Genomic DNA, 20,868 nt, shown 5'->3' on the forward strand with positions numbered 1-20,868 from the left:
CACTTGAGGCCTCACCGGCCAGTGAAGATCACTGCGCTTTTCCCCTTTGACCTCAGACCTTCCCTGGGCTCTGTGCAGTTAGAGGCCTTCAACAAGACACTGCAAGCAGTTTCCAAATGAGAGGAGGTAAAGGAATCCCCCTCTCAACTTCCCACTTCCCCATTTAGCTGGACCATCACAACACTTGTGTCCTATCTTAGTCTGAATTTCTGAGTGTTGTGGACACGCTCTGTGTCAGGTGAGTTCAGTGAACAGACCCAGGGCCAGACTCTAGGCAGCTGCCCAGGAGCATTTTATGAGAATGGAAACATTCTCTCTACATTTTCAGAACCACAGCTAACTAGTAGAAAAGCCTACTGGGCTTTTGAGAAATGGCTACAACTAAATTGTGCTGCAGATGCCCTGTGCGGTGCTCAGCAACAGCAATTTAAATCACATTTTCCCCAAACATTAAACACGTGCACACTGGGAATCACATCACTCACAAGCACATACGGATGCTCACCTCTCACATGTACACACACTCCCGCTGCCTAAACAGAACCCAAATACTCAAGGAATATGACCCTGGTTCTTACCTGGAATATTGGTTTCCTTCACCAAATCCCAATTCTCATTTCCCCCTGGCAGCTGAAATGGGGATTGGAAGTGGGGAAGAGCCTCTCCAGACTAAAGCCAGCAAGGAAGACCCACCTTTCTTATGATTTAGGATTTTCCTCAAGAAGTTACGATCTTGAATACCTACCATTGTCATCCATTATCCAGACCACCTGTAGTTACAGAAAAGAAAACCATTTGAGAAATAGTGATCAACTCAAGGAAATACAAAAGAAGGTGAAGGAATATTTGTGGAAAATACATGAGCTTTTCTTGGATGATGTATCTCTGGTCAAGGAGAAAATATTGCTGCTCAGGAAAATACACCCTACCATAAAATAAAAGTGCTGCTGCCATTTGTAATTTCCCTCTTGAATCACAGATCAGTCAGTAAAAGACTCCCATTGAACACTGCCCCCACCAAGGAAATTCTATATATCAGCTGTAATGTACATGCTCATATTTCCATATCTGAATTGGACTGAAAAAGAAGGAAACCAAGAAAGGAACAGTTGTATCTCAGACAAAGAAAAGCAACCTTACCTCAGAATTCCATGGGGCCTCCTCTACTGCCCTTGCCTGAAGTTCTTCCAGCAGGCCCTCAGGGGGAGCTGGGAGGACACAGATTAACAGTCAGGACATTGGATAACTCGGGGCACATTGCTTGATTGGGAAAAGGTCAGAGTAATGCGGAGATGGGTAGTTAAGGGGCATAGAAGGAGCTTCTGTGGGATGGAAGGAGGCTGGCAAAGAGGAGGAGGAGAGAAAATGAGAGGTATTCCCTGGTTTTGTAGCTAAAGATATCACAAAGCAATGAGAAATAGTCTACATATGCTATGAAAATACATGCTATTTTTCAATGTCGGATTCTTATCACTCCTCCTGCCCATTCTGAAGCCCAAGTAAAATGCCACTATCTCCGTGACATTTTCTAAGACCATCTCAGCCTCCATAACTATTGTGCTATGAAGGTGGGAAAAAGCTTCTGGGGAAACAGACACACTCACCCCCAACACCATCTTCACAATCGCACCACACCGACTCACATATAGACACTTCCCAATTCCTGTACACACCAAAATTCACCACCTAAATGAATGCAGCTGCTTATGAGAACTGCAGAATGTGACCATTTTTCTTTACCTACAACATAATCACATCCCATCCTCATTCCCACCTGGAAGCTGGAAACTGGGTGCCTCTCCACCCTAAGGCAAGCACAAGAGCCATGGTTATTTTTTTGCTACAAGTGATTCCAAAATACATAGCATTTCCACTTGCCTTTGAGTCCACCTGCAATTTGAGAAAAGAAAATCCTCTGAGGACCAGAGCACAATACGCTTTCTTTGCCTTTACAGAAGCAGTTGGGGAACAGTGGTTGAGTCAAACATCCCATAAGCAATTGTAGCAGACACATGTGGGAATGCACAAGATTTTCCTGTGTGATGTATTTATTTCATTTGGGAATTAAAAAAATCTTAACCCAAGGAGGAAAACCTACTGCTGAGGAAAAGGCCTGATGTCATAGAACTGACTCCCTACTGCTCCCCTCTTGAATCAGGGATCTGTATTCGGATCCCAGTAAATATACCACTGACCTTGGAAATCATATTTCTGTAATTACATAGATCTTTCTATCTGAATTCATTTGAAAAAAAAAAGAAGAAATGATAGATTTTATCTCAAAGTAAGGCAACCTTACCATGGAATTAGATGGAACGTCCGCATCTCCCTTGTCACCGTGAGGCTCCTCTAACAGGAACTCAGGGGTTTCTAGGACACAGAGTAAGTGTCAGTACATCAAGGGGTAGCTCATGGGTTATTCTGGGAGCTGTGCATATCTTGGGAAGGGGCAAGAGAATAAGGAAGCAGGTGGATACAAAGCCTGGAATGATCTTTTGCTGGGCCATCCTACTTGGAGAAAAGGGTGGCAAAGGAGAGGGGCAGGAAACAAATGAGAAAAAAGATTCTCTGGTTGTGTTGCTAAAAGCATTTCTATGCAACCTGAAATAGCCCATCTACAATTGGTACTTAAATAGTTGCTGCAATTCACTGATATAGTCCCACCACTCATCCCACTTCTCTTGAAGTTAGGCTAAGTATCAGGGTCCTAATGAAATTTCTCAGATCATTGCAAACTCCATGAATCTGAAGAGCTGCTGTGTAGTACTTTTCTCTTTATCATAAGCAACGTTTTTTGGTGGACTGGATTTAATTCTAGGAAAATTGTCTTCTATTGAGTCATTAAGATTTGTGATAATAATTATACAGGTTTCCATACTACTGGTGCATTATTTCTTAAAAAACCATGTTCACAACATAATATTTTCCTTTGTCTTCCTTTTCATTTCCACATGTGTACTCATTGAGTGGTGTGACTCTCCGTGCTCCCAATAACGAGCCCACAATGGGACACTTCTTAGGACAGAGGAACGGGTTGAGCACTGGGGCTGTGAGCCAGGTCTATGAGAGAGATGCCTGAGGGTGATGAACATTAGCCTAATGACTAAGTGGGCATTTCAGATGTTTACTATTTGAGTTCCTTTTTGTCAGTGACCCTAGTATGTGTCACTCCAGGATTTGATGATCTCCAGTGTTCATGGTGATGATATCATCAAATGCAACAAATTATCTCCCTGATGCCATCTGCTTTGGGTGAGCGGCTGAACTGTGCCCTCAGTCGTGGTTGTTGACCAGGTTCTCCTACATGATCCCAACAGCTCAGGATTTTGACCTGATGGAAGTATGTGGACTGTCTCCAGGTTTTGACACTGAAACTCTGCCAAAGTCTGCACTAATCACACACTAGCTGCCCTAGGCCATGGTACCCCTGAGGCTACCTTATGATGATGGATAGTTTTGGACTCTGGAGGCTCAGGGAATGCCAAATACATACAGAGATGCTGGAACTCCCATGTATGGTGTCTGGTGACCCTATGGCTGAGTGATGAGGGCATCTACACTGGGGCTGCAAGGCAGAGTTCACATTTAGGACCTTTCCCCTTAGCAACACAAGAGCTTGGGCTGTTCATCTCTGCATCACAATTTCTCCATCTGTTTCATGGCAATTGTAAGGAAACCACAGAGACAGCTGTGGTGAAGTTAGAACAAGCTAATGTACATGAAATGTGCAGTGGGAATGGGGTATATTTCAGAAAGTTGTTACTGGCAACTGTCCCATGTAAGAAGGACCTATCACACGTGGAAATGCACAGTCACCCCCACAAACTCACATACAACCTCACAGTTACACCACAGAGACTCACACGTAGACTTCCCCAGGTCCCCACACACTCACACCTGCACCACCTAAAAGGAGTCACAGCTGCTACCAGGGACCAGAGAAAGAAGGACAGGGTTTTATAACTGAAAATTTTTCTGATAAACTCAATGTTCTTTCCCCATGACTTGAATCAGGCTGGCTCTCCAGAAAAAAGCCCCTATGAAGACCTGTATTTTACCATGACTTCTTCCCACAGCAGCTGGATGAGCCCAGAATACCTACCATTTTCACTTGCTTTCACGGTCACCTACAATTGCAGAGAAGAAAACACAGTGAGGATCAGACTATGCTGTGTCATGTTTGCACAGATCTTGATATTTTATAAAAACAATGGGAAACAGTAGTGAAGTGAATTTCCCATGAATAAGTGTAGCAGCTGACTGTTGGAAATGCTCAAGATTTTCCTAGAAGATGTGTCTCTCAAGCCCATTTTGGTGGTAACTACAAAAGTCTTAATCAGGAGGAAAATGTCTGCTGAGGTAAAAGTCCTCTCCCATACGGTTTATAACCTGATGTGACAATTTGTTATGCTCTCTCATACCTCTCTCATATCTGTTATAGGAGGTTTCCTTCCACCCACACAGTTAAAATGTATATGTACATCATCATATTTTGAGATCTATACTCAGTTGATGAAAATAAATATGAGAGAGGAACATTTTTATCTAAGACAGAAACAGATGTCCTTACCTCGGCATTCAGCAGGGACTCCTCATCCACCCTGTCACCAGGAGCCTCCTCTGCCAGGTCCTCCAGGGGAGCTAAGGGGACACAGAGTAACCATCAGTACACTGGGATGCAGCTCACACATTACTCAGGAACGTTACTTGGCTCATACAAGGGGCTCCAGTGTATGGGGCTGGTTGGTTAGCAAGTGTGGACTGTGGTGCTCCCAGCCTTCCTTTGTGGAAAAGGGACCAAGGACAGGAACAGGAAAGTTATATGAAATAGAGCCCTTGGTGTTGAAACTTAACAGAATCTAAATTAATATGCAGGATTTCATCTACAAATGGTACTAATATACACTGTATTCAATGACAGAGCCCTAACACTTGTCCTGTCCATTCGCAAGCCCAACTCAATTGTTAGGGTCTCCTTGGCATCATCCAAGACCATTTCATCCTTCTCTGATATTTGTCTGCTGTCACTGAATTTCTCATCTGTCATACAGGGTTTCTGAAAAAGTTTTAATCATGTAAACATTTATATAACATAAATTTTGCCATTTTAACCATTTTATATATACAGTTAACTCGGTCCCATTAATTGCATTTGCAATATTGTGTTCTCATCACCACCATTTATTTCCAAAACTTTTTCTTTAGCCAAAACAGATACTCTATAACCATTACCTATTAATCCCATTACCCATTCCTCCTAGTCCCTTGTAATCTCTGATCTCATTTCTGTCTCTATCAATTTTCTTATTCTAGATTTTTATATGAGTGGAAACACAATATTTGTCCTTCTGTGTGTGGCTTCTTTTGTGCAGCATGATGTTTTCAAGATTCATCTATGTAGAGGCATATATCAGAACTTCATTACTTTTCTTTGGTTTGTTTTTGTTGTAAGTGGTTCATTACTAATTACTAATGAATTAGCTTTATTACTTTTTATGGGTGAATAATTTTTTCCATTGAGTAGATATATCACTTTTTTTTTTTAACCCATTTATCTGTTGATGGACACACAGGTTCTTTCGATATTTTGGCTAATACGAATGATACCACTATGAACATTAGCTTCCAAGTCTGTGTTTGGGTCCCTGTTTTCAATTCTTTAATATATATACCTAGTGGTTTCATTTCTGATCATATCATAATTGTATGTTTAGCTTTTGAGGGACTGCCAAACTCTTTTCCATGGTTGCTACTCCATTTCAATCTGTACCAGCTCTGCACAGGGAAATGGAGAGGTCAATGGAAGGGAATGTGTTGGAGAGATATAAGAAGGAAACTGACTAATATTTTAACAGGGTTTGCTCCCATAAAATAGGCTACAGGAAGGCTAAAAAAGAAATTTAGATATTTATTCAATGGCTAATTATCAAAAGATACTCAAGTTAATGGAAAAGATTTTATTAAAAATGTAATGAATAAGTGTTTATCATAAAGTTTCAGCTCTCTTCACCCTAATTCCCTGATCACATATGACTGCTGTTCTTATCACAAGAGAAGGGACACAGGCCCAGTCACAAAAGGTAGAAGTCCATGTGAAGCTGGAGAAAGAAACTGGACTCGGACAGCTATGAGCCATGGGTCACAAAGATTGCCATCCTCCTCCAGAAGCTGGGGAAAGTCAAAGGAAAACGCTTCCCCTAGAGCCTTTGGATACAGCCTGGACTTGTGACATCTTGACTTCAGTCCCCTATGCTCCAGAACTGTAAAAGAATAAATTCCTGTTGTTTTTTCCTCAGCCACCAAGATATTAGTACTCACTATGGCAGCCCTAGAAAACTAACACAGAACCTTTCATGGTATCAGGTGCTGTAGTACAAATGTCCATCGCTGCTTATTCACCACAGATTTTTCACTGAATACATCAGTTACATTGCTGATGTGGTGTAAAACTAATTATAAATGGTACCATATTATGCACAGTGGTTACCTAAGTGATGGGGGTGTTTGAGCAGGTGTGGGAGGGAACAGGTTATACTGCAGTGTCCTAAAAGGCCTCCAACTTGACAGAAAAATAAGAAAAAATATAGATTGGAAAGAACAATGAAAGCAGAAAAGGGGTTCATGCTTCTTAGTGCCATTTGGAAGAGAACTGAGAAAGGATTAGGAAACATGTTAAGAAAGATGTTAGCATCCAATTGGAGGAGCAGCATTCTCAAGACTGTGTTATGAACACAGTACACCTTTCCCATTTTTGGAGAACATGTGAAATGAAGTCAAGGATGACACTCCCTGCAGCCTTCGCTGTTGAGTCACATAAATGAAGACTACATGAGGATTTATAGGTAAGGCCTTTAAAAAAATGGTGGCGCAGTGTCCTATATGAACATTGAATTACTAATTCTGGAAAGATATGCAATAACTTAGCAGTTGTTCCTTGAAAGGCAGAAAGTGGAGGGCTTCAGAACAGGGAAGGAAGATGAATCAGATTTCAATGTACATTCTAGTGTACATTTTTCCATTTTCAACAAGTGTGTTCTTCTTTCTGCTATTATTATGTAAGAAATCCTATTTTCAAATTAGTGGCATAAAACAGCCTTTTTACTTTGTTCTTTTTGCAGGGAGTTCCGTATCCAAATATGGCACAGTGGGGCCAGTCATTATATTTTGATGTCTGGGGACTCAATGGGAACATTCACTGGCTGGAGGTGGCTTGACAGACAGGAGTGGGAAACATCTGGGCTCACTTCACCCATGTCTGAAGGTTGAAGCTGCATTTGGAATGGAAGTCCTACATGAGACTTCCCCCTTTATTTGCTACAGTAACACCCATTTATCATTACCAATTTCTGTATTAATTTCCAGTGGTTGCCATAATAAATTGCCACAAATTGGGTGGCTTAAAACCACAGAAACTTATTCTGTCTCAGTTTTAGAGGGGAGAAGTCCAAAATCAAGTCACTGGCAGCACCATGCCCTCTCTGAAGACTAGAGCTAGGAATCTTTCCTTATGTCTTCTGGGCTCCAGGAGTCCTGGGCTTGTGGCAGCACAACTCCCATCTCTGCCTCCTCCTTCACATGGCCATCTTCTCCCTACCTGCTTCCATCCTCACACAGCCTTCCCCTCTCTGTGTCTGTATCTCTTCTCTTTTTATAAGGGCAACTGTTGTGCTGGAATAGGACCCACCCTGTCTCAGTATGATGTCATCCTGTTTACATCTTCAAAGACCCTATTTCCACATGTGGTCATATCAATAGGTACTGTGCAGTATATTTTTTGGGGGTACACAGTGCAAACCATGACATACTGTCATGGTGGGTACATGACAACATTCATTTGTCAATATGCACAAAGCTCTATCACAAGGAATGAGCTCTCATAAAAATGTATCAATACAGGCCCTTTAATTGTACACACACACCACACTAATGTGAGAGTTTAATAACTGAGGAAACTGTGCTGGGGAGGGAATGGAAGTGTGGCAGGGAAACATATGGGAACTTTTTATATTATCTGTTCAATTTTATATGAATATAAAACTGCTCTAAAATTAAAGTCTATTAATTTTTTCAATATTTGGCAGCACTCTTTGGGGGAGATCTATTTCAGTTAATGTTCAACAATAGACTAATAGCCAAACCTTAGCTTGAAATGTTGTCTACCATTAAATGTGAACAAAACTTGATTTGTGAAAGCATCTTTAATTCTGTGGTTGTGGAACTGCTGATTAACTCAGTGAATTAAAATTTTCACATAAGAAAAACTGAAGAATATGGCAGTCTTTCTAGGGATTTTCCTAAATATGGGACACTGAATAAATTACAATTGTTATTCTTGAATCATCATAATAATTCCATTTCCAAAGTACCTTCTGTGGAGCAGTTGCCTGTGTTTGTCTGACGTTGCTCCCTCTTCCTTGGCCAGTTGGTGACTTCCATGTTGGGGATCGACTGTGGGTGGCGGACCCGAGATTTGTTTGATTGATGAACAAAGTTTCTTTTTTTATTCTTCAGGCAAGACCCTGGGAAAATCATTCACAAGTGAGAGCCCTTGTCTTGTTTCTGGAAGATCATCATGGACATACTATTAATAATGTTTCATAGTTGAAACTTTGCTCTCCTTATTTTCCAGCTGCCTAGGGAACCCACCTGAATCAAAGTCAGGTATTATGAAGATATTATACTTTGTGTTGACATAAAGCACTCAACAGACATGTATGAGGACAAAAACCATTATGTATATGGGACAATGCAGGAAGGCAGCACAGCACAGTGAGAGAGCATGGGTGCTGGGGCCTGATGGACTGAGTTCAGATCCTGTCTAGAGGCCACATGAAAGTTATGTCCTTCCTATGTGCTCAGTTTTCTCATCTGTTATAGTAAAATTTTAATAAGGCCTTTTTATTAGTGTTACATTATGACGCTATCAATGAGTAAGTGAAGGTAAAGCCTTAAGGTAAATGTATGATTTCTCATAAACACCCTATCAGATTTGAACTACTAAAGGTGTGGAAAAGTAAGGAAGAATCTCTGTAGTGGTCACTCCCTGAGAGTGTGCCTGATGGTCCAGACAGGGGATTATGGACACTGACCTTCAGCCTTTACATGGGTGTGATGTTACGACTCATGGAGAATACGCATGTGCTGCAACCTCACATCAGCCCTGTGTGGTCATGACAGTGATGAGTGTGTGATATGGGGCAGGAAATGTAGTTGATTCCCTGGGGACAGAGACCACTGGATACCTGAGACCTTTAGATCACTCCCTGGACCCCTGGACCAATAGCTCCCCCTCACTGCATTTTCAAAAGCCTCCTGTCCCAGGGATGCTCATGAGAGAGGCGATGCCCTGTAGGACGTGCCTAAGGCAGGATGGAAGGAATTACTGTCCAACTACAAAATCTGAAGGAACAATCCTCATAAGACTTTCTGCAATTCAGACACCTGCCACAACTTCAAGAGTCCCCACAATCACCACAGTTTTGATAATTTGCTAGAAGGACTCACAGAATTCAGGGAAGCACACTCATAATTAGTTTCATTATAGCAAAAATATACAAATTAGAGCCAATGAAGGTACACATAGAAGGAAACTGGAAGGTTTCCAAACGTGAAACTTCCATCATCCTCAGATATGTGACACCTTCCCAGCAATGAAGTGAGACTATATTCCAAGAGTATTTCTGACAGGAAAAGCTCATCCCAGCTTTACTGTTCATAGTTTTTATTGAGGCTTCATTACATAAGTATGATTAAATCATTGACTGTGGGTTTATAGCTCCAAAACCTCTCCCTTTGACAGAGATGGACTCAAAGCCCCAACCCTCCAATCACGTTTTGCTATTTCCTGTTCATGAGGCGAGTCATTAGCATAACTATTGAGGGGCTCTCCCTGATTCTCCTCCCTAGTATAAATGACCAGATATGGTCTTAGGACCCCATCATGAATAACAAAAACCAACCTATCACTCAGGAAAGTCTAAGGATTTCCAGGTTATCTCCCAGGAGCTGGGGACAAGAGCAAGCCAAACACGTTTGTACAGGGAAGAGAAGGACTCAAATCCTCACCCAGGTTCCTTCCTGAAAGGTCATTCCCAGAATCAAAAGATGACAGATTCCCCCAAATTAAGCTCCTTTGAAGGGCCAGGGGACGTAAAAACTTGGAGTCGTTCTCCTCAACAAGTTCACATTCAGCTGCCTTGTGTGAGCCTTCTCACAGTACAGTTAACCAACCCAAGTGACCAGGAGTCTGCTTGGCTCTCAGGCTGGCTCAGAACCCCTTCCCAAACAACTGCCATGTGACAGCTCTGCAAAGAATTTGGTTCACATTCAACTGACCAACCTTTGATGAGCAGTTAATGATCATCATCTGAGAAAGGACCTGCTGGGCAGGTACTTTCATGGTTTAAGGGATCAGGCTGCAAACCTTTTATCTGGGTCACTGATGAGCTGAAAAACTGACTCAGCAACCCAGACTAAGGCTGGGCTGAGCATTGGCAGTGACTAACCTGGCACTGAGCATGTCGTTTCTGCCTAAGTTCTTTTTCCCCAGAATTCAGTTTCTGCTCTTCAAACTCCTCCGCCCTCCCTATGCCCTGCCCTGGACAGGTAGAGAAATCCTCTAAAGTTGCAGCCTGAAGACCCAGCCCAGGATATCCTGAGCTCTCTCCAGGTCCTCCTCCCCTCTGGCCCCACTTCTGCTTCCACTAAGGTTCTTTCCCTCTACCCACTCTCCCATGCTGCACTCACTAGGCAGGGTCCTCTCCTAAACTCCCACAGAAATCCCACCTTGACATCCTTGTTTCTTTTTTTTTTTTTTAATCTTCATTTTATTGAGATATATTCACATACCACGCAGTCATACAAAACAAATCGTACATTCGATTGTTCACATTACCATTACATAGTTGTACATTCATCACCTAAATCAATCCCTGACACCTTCATTAGCACACAAACAAAAATAACAAGAATAATAATTAAAATGAAAACAATTAAAGTAAAAAAGAACACTGGGTACCTTTGTCTGTTTGTCTCCTTCCCCTATTTTTCTACTCATCCATCCATAAACTAGACAAAGTGGAGTGTGGTCCTTATGGCTTTCCCAATCCCATTGTCACCCCTCATAAGCTACATTTTTATACAACTGTCTTCGAGATTCATGGGTTCTGGGTTGCAGTTTGATAGTTTCAGGTATCCACCACCATCTACCCCAATTCTTTAGAACCTAAAAAGGGTTCTCTAAATTGTGCATAAGAGTTCCCACCAGAGTGACCTCTCGGCTCCTTTTGCCTTTTCCTTTCTAAATCTCTGGATCCAGATTGCAAATGTCTGTTGTGTTTCAGCATCTAAGTCCAAAAGAGTTTGGCCTGCAATTGCCTCCCCTGTCATGTCCTTTGCTGGGTTTGGAATGGAGATTCCCCTGTTTGGATGAAACTTGGTTCCCTCTGTAACTATCCCTGGAAGTGTGTGTATAAGTCTGGCACTATTTCCATCTAGAAATCAGAGCAAGCTATCAGGGCCCGGAGGACAAATTTCCTTTCTGTTTTTCTTTTGTTTTAATTGACACCCACTTTACATATTTTGAAGCACATATATGGTAGGCGTAGAGCTTGGTGGCTCTGTATCAATATAAACAAGTGTGTTGGTGACAACCAGATCAATATACAGAATGTGTCCAGCCCTTGGCCTCCTCTCATTTGCTGCTTCCCATCAGGAGGCCCCAGCACTTACTCCCATTCTGACCATTATAACCATACTTTAGCTTTCTTTGTGTTTTTTTACATGATATCAATGGAAGCACACAGAATGAACTTTTTTCAGTTTGGCTGGACATTATGTCTGAATATTATGAGAATATCATCTATGTTAATGTAGGAATCAAAAGTTAAATTCACAGTGCCATAGAATTACTTAACATTGTAAGGCTATAGGAGTATAATTTTTTTTAATTTAATTTAATTTTTATTTTATTTTTATTCATTTTATTGAGATATATTCACATACCATGCAGTCATACAAAACAAATCGTAGATTTGATTGTTCACAGTACCATTACATAGTTGTACATTCATTACCAAAATCAATCCCCGACACCCTCATTACCACACACACAAAAATAACCAGAATAATAAAGTGAAAAAGAGCAACTAAAGTAAAAAAGAACACTGGGCACCCTTGCACACTTATTATATAATTGTCTTCAGGAGTCCAGACTGCTGGGTTGGAGCTTGGTAGTTTCAGGTATTTACTTCTAGCTATTCCAATACATTAAAGCCTTAGAGGTGTTATCCATATAGTGCATAAGAATGTCCACCAGAGTGACCTCTCGACTCCATTTGGAATCTCTCAGCCACTGAAACTATTTCATCTCATTTTGCATCCCTGTTTTGGTCAAGAAGATACCCTCAGTCCCACGATGCCGGGTCTACATTCATCCCCAGGAGTCATACTCTGCATTGCCAGGGAGATTTAAACCCCTGGGAGTCGGGTCCCACATAGTGGGGAGGGCAGCGAGTTCACCTTTCAAGATGTCTCAGTTAGAGAGAGAGGGCCACATCTGAGCAACAAAGAGGTACTCAGGGGGAGACTCTTAGGCACCATTACATACAACTTTAGACTCTCCTTTGTGGTAATGAGCTTCATAAGGGCAAGTCCCATGCTCGAGGGCTCCGCACATCAAACCGACACTATAATTTTATTGCTTCTATGCTTTTATGCAGTATATTGCTTCCAGGAGGGATACCCAGAATGACACTAATTTGAATGAGTTTGCAGAAGCCTTTGAGGGGACATAAGCATTCATGTCTCATTCAGGTTTCCTGGATCTATGTAACCTGAAGTGGGATTTCTGGGTCACAGACACAGATAACTCTAATTCATACTAGAAAACTGAGTCCCAACATGGCTGAAACAGTGTCCACCCCACAGGATCATGGAAGAGTTCCATTCCTCCACATTCCCATGCACTCCTTGTGTTCATCTTTATAACCATGTCACTATGTTGGGTGTCGGAGGCATCCACATCATACAAGAGACACACACCATGTCAGTAAATCTTGTGCAAACCACATAATGTGGTGACAGCTTGTAAAAATGGAACCTGTACCTTGGACACATATGTCAGGAGTATCTTTTTAGACCTGTCTTTTATAGCCTTATAAATTTAATACAAAATTCAGAGAACAAGACTTCCAAAGCTAATGTGTTAACTGCATTTGTAGGCTGGCAATAATTCTATATGAAAAAAACTACCTGTTCAATGAATAAATTTTGTCATGGAACAATCTCGTGTTTAACACTACTAACAAAGCAAAAATAAAAAATAATAATCCTGATCAGCACTTCAAAATGTGATGAGAAAATTGCATGGACTTGTATGTGAATATAGAGAATCCATTAATCAGAAAGACAGTGAAAAAGAACCCTTCCATTTAAGATCGGTATTTATCTTACTTAGCCTGCATTGTTGCCTAACCAATGAAACACCTTATACATCTACTGTGTGTTACTATGGATTATTTTGGTATTTCTTGTTCAAGAGTATTAAACAAGATTTAAACAAATTTGCAATGATAAACACAAAGAAAAAAGTGCATCATTATTGACCAATTTGACAAATACAAAAAGAGAGGGAAAGCAGAGGATCAAGAAAGAAATAAGAAACAGATTCCTCGACTTTCCCACCATAGCAAACTATAGTGACATGAAATATTCAATCTACAAATTGGAGCATACTATAATATACCCTGTGGTACAAAGACTGAGTGTCTTCATTTCTCCTCCCCGTTTGGAGGCTGAGCCTAAATCCCTGTATCTTCTTTACATCTTCCAAGGATCCACATATGTTGCCCCTATGTTTGTCATCTCTTGTATGGGATTTTATACTCTTGAGTGATCTGACTGAATTGTAGACAAAATATGCTGTTGTATTTAAACACTAATCTGTAATTATAAAGGTAATTGTTGAAAATTTGCATACAGTTCAAACCTACTATTTAAAAATATCCACTGTGAAACATATAATGTTTTCTTCTAGTGTTCCTTTCTATTCCATGTGTGTGTTTTCATTCAGAGAGCTGTTTCTCAGTGCTTGTACTAAGCAGCTCACAGTGGGAGAGTTCACTAAGGAGAGCCAGCACTGGTTGAGCACAGAGGCTTCTAACCCAGGTGCACAAGACTGTTCAACAGGGATGACACAGGCCAAAAACCAAGAGGGATTTTGAGTTCCTATTGGTCACTGTCCATAATGTGAGCAACTTGCAAGATTGGAGCATTTCTAGGGCACATGGTAATAATGTAAGTCAAATATATTAAAGTTTCTCCCCAGTTCTAATCAGATACTGGCCGGGTAATGAGGAGTGATCCATCTCTATCAGATTTAGACCTCATTGTTCAAAGTGGTGACTTTGAGTTTGCAGGTCCATGACTGACCTCAAACATGTGGAAGTTGCAATAAGATGAACTGATAGGTGCCCTGGTGATGTGACTACTGAGGTTATCTTCTGAAATGTCCGGGAACTCTGTAAGCTTGGGAAATGTTAGGCACATGCACAGATGCTAGACGTCTAATGTACATTGTCTAATACTCCATGGCTGAGTCGTAAGTGCAGGTCAGTTGTTCAGAGGATCAACATTGGGCTCACATGATTCGGTATATATGTTGTATCTTCCACAAAGAAGCACATAAGAGTGAGGACATCCAAATTTATGCCTTCATTTCCCCATGAGACTTGGGTTGATGGTAACAAAACCCACCACATATGGCTATACTGAGGATTGGATAAGCTGTTTTATGTAAGTTGTGCAGAATGGTATCATTTTCTTCGCATAGTTGACACTGGCAGTTGTCCTGTGGTAAATAGGGTCTCTATGCAGGATAAAGACACACAAGCACTTGCACCCCCCCACACACACACAATCACAATCACACAACTTTGACTTACCGATTGAAAAGTCCCAACTCTAGTTCATGCTAACCTACACCACCAAAAGAGAACCCAGCACCTTCCATGGGTTGTAGAAACGGACAGAGTTTTTACCTTGAAATCAATTTTTCTCACCACAGCCCCCATTCTCACTCCCACATAGAATCAGGAATCACTGTGACTCTCTACACTAAAGCTAGCATGGAAGCCCCACCATACTCATCTAGATTTCTTTCCACTGCCACTGAGTGATTCCAGAATACGCACCTTTTCCTCTTCTTGCTGCCATCTGTAATGAAGGACAAGGAAAATTGTGAGGATCAGATCATGCTGTGCACTGTTTGGACAGGTCCTTTGCCCTCTCAGTTGTCCTGGAAAACTATTTGGGAAACCATGGTCAAGTCAAACAACACAAAAGCAGGAGTAGAAGTCACCTATAGAAAACACAGGAGCTTTCCTAGAGGATTTTACTTTCAAGTTCATTGTGATGGCAGTCACTAAATTCTTAATCCAAAAATTAAAAGAATGTTACTGAGGAAAAGTGTCTACTATACATTTTCCAGATGCTACCAACACTGAAGGCCCTTCTGGAACCAGTTTTCAGTTAGTCAGAGATTCCACAACACCCCCAAACCAAGTAAACAGTACATAAATTCTATAATCAACCTGATCAAGTTTTCAAATCTGAAGTGGCTTGAAAAAGAAAGAAACCAAGAAAACAACATATTTATTTCAAAGAAGGTAATCTTACCTTGGTTTTAGATCATTTCTCCTTATGTGCCTCATCATAAGGAATCTCCCCCAGTGGGTCCCCTAGGGTTGCTGGGAGACAAGGAGTAAGTGTCAGTACATTGGTGGAGCTGCTCATGAATTACTCAGGGAACTTTACTTGACTTGGACAAAAGGCCTCTGTTTATGGATGTTGTTGGTTAATAATCATGAACTGAGTTGCTCCTGGGCCATCCAGTTCATGAATTTTATTACTCTTCTCATCCATGTACTTTAACTATTTTTCTGTGTGTATAACTGTCTATGTACTTGGTTATCTCTGAGTCCCTGGAAGTTCACTGACCTATTTTTCTGTCTATGGCTGTGTGTTGAAGATGGGATCCTCATTTAGTAATTGAGAAAAAATGACTATTTTCCTCATTAGGTGAAATTATACATACAAATTGGAATTTGAGTAAACATTATGTGTGAAAATACATGTTTGTTTTGGTTTATATTTTGACTATAAGACATTCTCATTCTTAAGATCATTTGGAAAACTGGCCCCCAAATATAATGAACTAAATACACATTTCAAGATGAAAAACAGCAGGAAGGTATGACAAAAAGAAAGGCAGAAAACCTTAATTATGTGAAATGCCACCCTACCCATCTCTATCAATATGGATTCACTCCAAATTTCTGAAATTAATCATTTATTATGTCCTGAAAAAGTTCAAAACAGCAGTAAAAGAGTCATCACCATATGCTCCCTAGTGAATGCCTAATGGGGAGGGAGTGAGGGGTGTACGACATCATTAGATAAACCAAATTTTTCTAAATGGAGTTTAATTGTTAAACCAACCACTTTGGTAGAAAAAAGCTAAAGACAAATTAAGGATTAAATAGAACAAAATATAAAACACATCTAAAACTGTTACAAATTTGAGCGCATAAACTGAAAAAAAACAGTGAGAAATAATTTGAAAAGTGTTAACTTAGCCTACTCGGGGGATTGAATTAATTAAGCAGCTCAACATGAGCATACCTCTTGAGCAGCAATTGAGATTTCCCATCTCTATGGGCTGAAGCTGAGAGCTTCTCCATCTGCTACCAACTTTGAATCTCTCTGTGCACAGAGTGACAGAACCGTGAGCCACATGTGCATTGTCAGATACTATTGCGATGGGTCATCACTGAATTTTCAGAGTGCATGCGCTCTCCATATTGCAAGGTCCAACTGCCAACATCTAGACATGTGTATTTTTATATGGACATGTGTCAGTTATGAGGAAATGTTTTATTTTAAAAACTGATTCCTGGATCTACACATTACTATTTTCTGTTTTTGAAAATAACTTATATGAGAGAAAATGGCATGCTCTCCCTCCCAATATAGTCAATAGTTTGACTGCAGGATAAAGAGAAAGAAAGCTCACATGCTCAGAAAAAACAGAGGTTTCATTCTTTATTTGAAATACCACCAATTATCCATTTCTACCATTCCCAAGTCAACAAACATTTCCAGAAAAAATAATATAAACTGTGTTCTGGATTAGATAAAAACAGCATGAATATAAATTCAGTTCAAAAGGTGTTATTTACCTATGAATTTAATTATCAAATTATATATATATTTCTCTCATCATACCTGTATATTGCCTAGTTTTCCTCTTTCTGCAACTAACTATGTACTTAGCTTTCCCTCAAGCTGTGAATTCACTCTATCATTGTGCATGTGAAAGGCTGGCTTTTCACCAAGTAATTAAGAAAACCCTCACTATGTTTTCACTGGTGCATCCATGTTGTGGATGAACATGTTGGATGAAAACATGTTATTAAGTAAATGTAGGATTAGTGTGAGTATTGGCTCATATATTGACATCCAATCATACACATTTTTAGGATCTATGAAAATGAACTAGATGAAGTGATATGATGTGCTCTCTAATATGTGGGGAAATTGAAAATTTTAGAACGAAGAGAAAGCTGCAATGTCTAAAACAAAGTATATACCCCTCATGGTTTAAAATACTACTCTACAAATGACCATCATTGCTGATTCACCTCAGATTCTTAGAATCAATAAATCAAATAGGTCACTCATGAGGTATAAAAACTGCATTATTACATAAAATGTTGTCATATTTTCTCCAGTGATTTACCCAACTGAGGGAGGTGGTTGAACATGTGTGGAAGAGAACTGGTAATGTTATATTGTCTTAGAATTTCAAAGGTCCCCAACTTGGCAAAAATTTATATATGATTTGTTGAAAAACATGACAAAACTAGAAATTGGGTACACATGTGAACATCAAATTAGAAAAGAAAATAAAAATAAATAGGAAACATGTAAGAAAAATGTAACCATTCTTTTGAAGAAGCAGCTTTTGAAAGGAATTCATTCGGGCTTCCCATTTTTGGAGAACATTTGGATGAACATGAGGACTTTCCTTCCTCCTACCACCTAAGTGGCCACATTAAGTGAAGAATTAATGAGTGAAGATAGGCGAGTCCTTAGAAAAATGTCTGATACTGTGTTGCTCCCAGAGGAATTGTCAATTAATATATCTGGATGGATGTGCAGAAATATAATGGTTGTGACTTCCAGAGGCATACCGGGATAGCTGCAGACAGGGAAGGAAGGAACGATGGATTTTAATATCCATTTTTTGTACCTTTTCACTTTCATACACGTTTTATTCTTTTCGCTGTTACCAGTCAAAAACATTACTTCAACTCCTGAATCTCAGTTGAGGCGTTAGATGTTCCTTTGGCTGGGCCATATCTTCGTGTTTCCTGGTGTGGCTTGTGATTTTGTCTGTCTTAGGCCTCTGGTTTTTATGATCGGTTTATTCTGAAAGTTGGTTTCAGGTTCCTTGTAGGTTCTCTTTGAGCTTTATCTTTATTTTGTTTCTCTTACTGGCCAGTTGTCAGATTGGCTCTGCCCACTGACAATATTCACAGAGTATTAAAACTTCAAATTCTGTGTGAGAACAAGAAAAAAATTGCTTCACAAAATAGTAGGATAAAATAACCATTTTACATTCCTCATGGAGGAATTTGGCAGAGCCCAATGGGGATGACCATTTCTGCTTTATGATAACTGCATTTTGGAGGTGTGGTATGGGATGGGTACATACAGCACAAAACCACCACACAATGCAATCCCTATCTAAATTCCCATGTCCTTTTCTGCAGAAATGGGAAGTTGATCCTATAATTTGTATAGAATTGAAAATAATCCCAGATAGCTAAAACAAACTTGCAGAAGAAAACAAAGAAAACTCCTATTTCCCATAGCAAAATTTACTCCAAAGCTAAAGCAATAAAAACATTGTGATACTGACATTGGATTGACATATAGATATATGGACTTATGAAATAGATTGGAAAATTCATAAATTAATTTATACATTTATGCCCAATTAACTTCTGAGAATGGTGCCAAGAGCATTCAGAGGAGGAAAGAATAACATTTTCAACAAATCAGGCTGGGACTACTGAATATCATCTACAAAACTGAAGCTGTACCTTTACTTCAAATTTAGACAAAAAATTGTATAAATGTATCAAATCCATAGTATAAGTGCTAACATTACACTCCTCTGGAATGAAACACAGGTGTACATTTTTTCTTGAGTAAAAAAGAGCTTCTAATGTATGACACCAAATACACAAAAACAAGTGAAAAATAGGAATATTGGATATCAACAAAAAAATTAACTGACTATATCAAACAAAGGGCATGATCAAAAAAGTGAAATGACATATCCCAGAATTGGAGAAAAGGTTTTGAATGTTAATAGTATATTAAACAGAATATATAAAGGATTTCCACAACTCAATAACCAAAAACTAACAACTTGAGTGATGTCATCAACATGACAAATGTAAGATATCTACTGAAGACTTCTCCCCAGAGATTCAGTGAATAAAAGGACAAATCTCACTTGTCCAGCACTGTGTAGGAAGGGAATGACTGCAGAAAGATACCACAAATGCTGACTCAAAGAATGAGAAAATATCAGGTAGGAAACTTCTGTCCTAAACAGGGCCAGTCCTCTTCTCTCCCTGTTACTCTTTCTCACAGAGCTTGAGAAGTGCCCAGAGACAGAGGCCAGGATCCCACCCACCTCCCACCAGGGCCACAGACTATGAAATCTCTTATAGGAATGGGACAGATCCCACCTTTATCCAGGCACAGAGACCAAGTCCACGGGGACCCATGACAGGTCTCAGGCTACTGGGGAGAGTGCAATACACAAGATACCAAAGAGGAGCTTCTGAAATGGAGTATTAGGGAGGGAACAGAATTGACTACTTTCCCCAAATCAGCAAGTAGCCAGGCAGAAAGTGTCCATATCAAGTGTTTGTGGACATGGGAGTCAGGGAAGGACATTTCAAGGCCCAGGTCAGTGTGGAATGAGGGAACTGAGAAAATGAGTGCAGACCTGTAGCTCTGGCCATGGATCCTGATGCCCATCCCCACCTTTGATGGATGCAGCATTGGGAGGCCCAATGCTAGTCTGGGGGATAGCTGCAGACTGTGGCAGCTACAGGGAGCTCCAACCAAAGTACAGAGGAGGACGCAGCCCAACAGTGAGCCACATCTTGGTTGATGAAGTGAAAGCACAGGAACACTGCAGTTTTAGTCCCACCTGTTCAGATGCTGCTGGCTCCCTGGGTTAAACACCTTCTGAGGATGAATAAGTAACTGAAGAGCACCTTCTGCTAGGCAGGCTGGAAAGGGCAGGGGAGAAAAACCAGCCCATGCCAGAGCCTCTCCAAACCCTATCACAGGCCCACTGGAGCTGGTCTACATCCTCTGCATGGGTACTCAGTCATGATTTGGCTGGGTCTTACTGTGGATAGCACTGTGAAAGGACTGCCCTAATCCAAATCCCAGCAACAACTAAATTCTTGACAAGAGAGACAAACCAACCTTCAGAATGGACCCATGATGATAATCAGATGACCAGGTAGCAGGAGAAATGATAAGGCATAAAAAACAATGGAAGTTCTGGGAAGGGGGTGAAGTAGGTGAGACAGATTGGGTGGAAAGGCCATAGTTGAGGAAAACTTCAAAACTTACTAAATGACATAAATATGCAAATCAAAGATGCCCAATGGACTCCAAAGAGAATAAATCCAATAAACCTACTTCAAGACATATACTGATGAGAATGTCAAGTGCTAAAGGACCAATGGAAAACTTCTGAAAGCAGCAAGAGAG

The 20,868-nt window shown here is 40.4% G+C and overlaps 1 long non-coding RNA gene across 1 annotated transcript in view; it reads right to left on the reverse strand.

The window, feature by feature from the left end:
* Window positions 1-12,987: 12,987 nt before the first annotated feature.
* The window catches only part of LOC119519609, a 21,195-nt gene continuing 13,314 nt past the window's right edge, over window positions 12,988-20,868 (reverse strand). Inside the window, exons 2-5 of the long non-coding RNA XR_005214053.1 lie at window positions 18,311-18,618; window positions 15,676-15,746; window positions 15,192-15,213; window positions 12,988-14,848 (exon numbers count right to left, since the gene is read on the reverse strand). This is a non-coding gene — a long non-coding RNA (uncharacterized LOC119519609). The remainder of the gene's footprint in view (window positions 14,849-15,191; window positions 15,214-15,675; window positions 15,747-18,310; window positions 18,619-20,868) is intronic.

Source organism: Choloepus didactylus, chromosome 23 (assembly GCF_015220235.1).
Source record: "Choloepus didactylus isolate mChoDid1 chromosome 23, mChoDid1.pri, whole genome shotgun sequence".
NCBI lineage: Eukaryota > Metazoa > Chordata > Mammalia > Pilosa > Megalonychidae > Choloepus > Choloepus didactylus.